This window comes from Triticum aestivum, chromosome 2D, assembly GCF_018294505.1.
Source record: "Triticum aestivum cultivar Chinese Spring chromosome 2D, IWGSC CS RefSeq v2.1, whole genome shotgun sequence".
Lineage (NCBI taxonomy): Eukaryota > Viridiplantae > Streptophyta > Magnoliopsida > Poales > Poaceae > Triticum > Triticum aestivum.
In genome coordinates, this window is record NC_057799.1 from 308,530,878 (window position 1) to 308,534,491 (window position 3,614).

Consider the following 3,614-nt stretch of genomic DNA (forward strand, 5'->3'; position numbering starts at 1 on the left):
AGCGCCGCCGAGAGCCTAGCGCCCGCCACCGCTTGCCGAGGGCCGCCGCCGCGCGCCCCGAGCGGACTCCCACGCACACCAGGGGAAACCGCGAGCGTGAGCCCTGCCGTCACCCCCAAGCCCGCGCCAGCACGCCCCGCCTCCAGCGTGCCGCCAAAAACCGCCGCGATCCGCCCGCGCCAGATCCAGCGAGTCGTGGGAGAAGAGATCCCGCCGCCGCCAATGCCGACCGAGCTTTGCCCGGCGGCGTGCCCCAGCGGCGGCGAGGAGGAGAGGTCGGGGGAGGGACGAGGACGCGGCGGCGCTAGGGTTTCCCCCGGTCGCCGCGCAGGGGCGACACGGGAGGAGTCGGGTAGTTGGGTGTGGCCTCCCTCATAGGTTGCAGTATGCATTATGTGTGTGTATATTTGGGACAACTTAATATTCATGTAAAACCTGACGTACAAATGAAATTGGAAGAATAACTTTATGTTTTTTTGGGGGTGTGGTAGATGTTTCAAGGGTGTTTACTGTATTTTTGAAATTGCAATGCTTCCAAGTGTCTCGGGTACCATAGTGGCGATTGGCAGGCATGACAATTTAAAGAATTGGATAGATGTGGAGGGAATCATTCGTTGCGGAGATGATGGTGTATTCATCAGAGGCGTCATATGTTGACGGCATGTGGCTATGCTGTCATGTTCAAAATGGGTGAGTGAAAAACTGAGTAGAGGCTGCTGGGGTGGCCGTTAGCTCCCTCGATAGTGTTGGATGGCTCGGCATGGCTCAGTTGCTGGCCCGGTCCATCACACGAGCCTCTGAGCCGAGAGACGGATGACGACACCTACCATAATAAAGAAGGGGAAGCAAGATCTCATGCATGCCAGATACGGTGTTCATACCTCAGTAAATACAAGATAGTACAACAATTTTCAGGTGACTGGATGACTATAATATAGTGAGCAAATGAGTCTAGGCTCAGAATCAAATTTCCGAATAGGATAGAGGTTTTCTACCGTATGCTCTAGTCTGTTTGATCCATGTTGCTTAGAGATAATAGCTGTCAGTCTGAGCTCTAGTGTTGTATGGTCGAGTAAGAACTTGTGCACTTTATAATGTGAATCTGGGGAGCATTAGTAAATTTTCTGGTGAAAAAGAAGGCATGAGGAGAACCCAGGCCTAGACAAACCCTCCTTAGGTGGAAAGCATTCTTAAACATGTTTGGAAGATAAAAAAATATGCTCTTAGAATACAAACTTTTGCTTGAAGAATCCTAAGAAGAGCAATTCCCACATGTAAAAGAGCAGGTAGATTCACTAACCACATAAGTCAAATTCTAGGTGCAACTCCAAAGAAGATGACCCGTGACTATTTCTTTCTTCGCAATTTTGCTAGAGCGACTTGGTTCTCTAAACCTTCATGCATTAGAACATATGTTCTTATTTATAACTATAGGTCCATTAATTATGCTATTCAAGCACTCTTGTCTTTGCAACATCCTTATGCTTCCAGCAAAACATATTTATTTTTATGTGGTGCTTATGGAAATCCAGAAATGGCAATCATTTTGAAAGAAAATTAGGATACCCTAAAAAAAGAAATTAGGTACTCCTAAATAGGTTTATATTGCTGCTAGGGCTATCCAATCCAGCCAAGACTTAGTAACAAATTCTTCTTCAAACCAGCGCGATGACAAGAATGCAGGTACAGGAGTGCCAAGTTCACACACGAGGCAAGGAGAAACAATGAGAGGAGATATGCTCATTGAAGGCCCGAAGATCTTCTTTGGCGCTTCTTGGAGAAATTCAAAAAATTGCAGGCCTCACAAGAGGTACATGTATAGGAATTGATATCTTCATGCAATTTCCTCAGCAGAATAGCAACAGCCACGTCATGAACAAGCATCAACGCCAACTGCATCCTCCGCCTTGCAAGTTGAAGCTGTGGCTCTCACATTAGCTGCCAAGATTGCTCAACATCTCCATATTCTCCAGGTCACTGTTAAAAGTTAACTTGACTCTCGCAAGAACCGCAACACTCATAAGTATTGTCTCACATCAAACTAGGTGGGAGATTAGGAAACTTCTACAAGATTATCTCCAGCACTCAGAGTCTCTACGGTCATAGATATACTACATATCTAGAGATATTAATGGTGTCTCCCATAATTGTGCTCACCGAGTTCTCAACAGTTCGGTTGAGCCTATTATTAGTTGTGCTAATTTAGCTCATAGACATATGCCTTATTCTGTAGCTCAAACATTTCGCAATTTCTCCATTTAGGGCTTTGCATTACATGTTGTACTCTCATATTGAGCTGATTATATACTGCGCCCATGGCGCCTTTTCTGCTCAAAAGGAAAAAATAGGCAAAAGAAAAGAGAGAAGTGGATATGTGTGCCTTCGGGTGGGTCTAAACTAACCACTTGCTAGATGGGCTATTGCCAATGCAAGAGAACAAATGTGGTTCTCTCACCCCCCTCAAAAAAGTGTGGTTCTCTCATTGCCTCAAAAAAAAGTGTGGTTCTCTCAAGATTTATGGTTTTCTTTGTTTGGTATGTACAAGCAAAAGGGACCGTGCGTTGCAATGTGAGAAAAAAGAATTCATAATCTCCAATGGCTTTGACAACATTTTGCTGCATCACCGATAACAATTTGGTGAACATTTTGTTCAATTACATTAACATTTTTTAATAGATGAACTTTTAAAAAAATCATGAACATTTATTGATTCTCAAATATTATTTTTCAAAATTTCAAACTTTTTTGAATACGTGAACATTTTTAAAATATTATGACCATTATTTAAATCCACAAACATTTTATGATTTATTGAACATTTTATTTAAAAACTCTCATTTTTTATTTTTGGGATTCTTTTGAAGTACCAAATTATTTAAAGGAGAAACAAAAACGAAAAAGAAAAAAACGAAATTTAAAAACAGGCTGCCCGGTCGTCCCAAACGGGTGTGTTGCGTCGGGAGAATATCTGGTACTTCCATCCCTAGGGTGCTCCCGGTGCTCCAAACTCGGTAGCACATTTTTAAATGTTTGAAAATTTTTGAAAAAAAATCCAACACATAGACACAACATCAATGTATGTTGTCAAAAAATTTGAAATTAAAATTTGAAACATAGCTTGAGAAACATAAATGACAAATTCGAGTAAATAGTATACAACATAAGTCGGGCTTTAGAATTTGCCCATTATCACATTGATGTCGATTTTGTCATTTTTGTATCTCCAGCAATATTTTGAATTTTGATTTGAATTTTTATGACAACATACATTGATATTGTATCAATGTGCTAGATTTTTTTAGAATTTTCCGAACATTTAAAAAATTTCTACTGAATTTGGAGCACCAGAGGCACCCTAGGGGTGGGAGTACCAGATATTCTCCCGTGTTACATCTCCTCCCAGTGCGCAGAGCGCAATATAGAAGGTTCCAACTACGTGGGCCGGCCCAGGCGGAGGATTCCCCGATATGAAACGTTTTTTGTCACTTATAGGTGATAAAGGTGGGTAATATTTTACAATTTTAAGGATAATTTATGTGACGTATGGCCATAAGCATAAATACTTTATCATTAGGCAACAGATAGATAGAGATTATTAATGCAAGCGACAGATA